This window comes from Trichechus manatus, unplaced genomic scaffold, assembly GCF_000243295.1.
Source record: "Trichechus manatus latirostris isolate Lorelei unplaced genomic scaffold, TriManLat1.0 scaffold00038, whole genome shotgun sequence".
In the NCBI taxonomy this organism is placed as follows: domain Eukaryota; kingdom Metazoa; phylum Chordata; class Mammalia; order Sirenia; family Trichechidae; genus Trichechus; species Trichechus manatus.
Window position 1 is genome coordinate 4145500 of NW_004443974.1, and position 1025 is coordinate 4146524.

Sequence of the window (1025 nt, forward strand, 5' to 3'; positions counted from 1 at the left end):
CTGCATAAGTGGAAAAATATACCTTGCTCATGGATAGGAAGACTCAACATTGTGAAAATGTCAATTCTACCCAAAGTGATCTACAGATAGAATGCAATCCCAATCCAAATTCCAAAGGCATTTTTTAATGATATGGAGAAACAAATCACCAATCCATATGGAAAGGGAAGAGGCCCCAAATAAGTAAAGCATTATTCAAGAAGAACAAAGTGGGAGGCCTCATACTACCTGATTTTAGAAACTATTATACCGCCACAGTAGTCAAAACAGCCTGCTACCGGTACAACAACAGATACATAGACCAATGGCACAGAATTGAGAATCCAGATGTAAATTGATCCACCTATGAGCAGCTGATATTTGACAAAGGCGCAAAGTCCATTAATTGGGGAAAAGACAGTCTCTTTAACAAATGGTACTGGCATAACTGGATATCCATCTGCAAAAAACTGAAACAAGACCCATAACCTTACACCATGCACAAAAACTAACTCAAAATGGATCAAAGACTAAATATAAAATCGAAAACAATAAAGATCATGGAAGAAAAAATAGGGACAATGCTAAGAGCCCTAATACATGGCAAAAACAGAATACGAACCATAAGTAACAATACACAATCATGAGAAGAGAGACTAGATAACTGGGAGCTCCTAAAAATCAAACACTTATGCTCATCTAAAGACTTCACCAAAACAGTCAAAAGACAACCTAAGGACTGAGAAAAAATTTTTGGCTACAACAAATCCAATCAGCGTCTAATCTCTAAAATCTACAAGATACTGCAAACCCTCAACAACAAAAAGAGAAACAACCCAATTAAACAATGGGTAAAGGATATGAACAGGCACTTCACCAAAGAAGATATTCAGGCAGCTAACCGACACATGAAATGCTCGCGATCATTAGCCATTAGAGAAACGCGGATCAAAACTACAATGAGATATCATCTCACCCCAACAAGGCTAGCATTAATCCAAAAAACACAAAATAATAAATGCCGGAGAGGTTGTGGAGAGACTGGA

At 37.5% G+C, this 1025-nt stretch overlaps 1 protein-coding gene across 4 annotated transcripts in view; it reads right to left on the minus strand.

Moving 5' to 3' along the window:
* The window catches only part of ATP6V1H (ATPase H+ transporting V1 subunit H), a 140715-nt gene that overhangs the window by 72139 nt on the left and 67551 nt on the right, over positions 1-1025 (minus strand). The gene's annotated exons all lie outside the window — the stretch shown is intronic.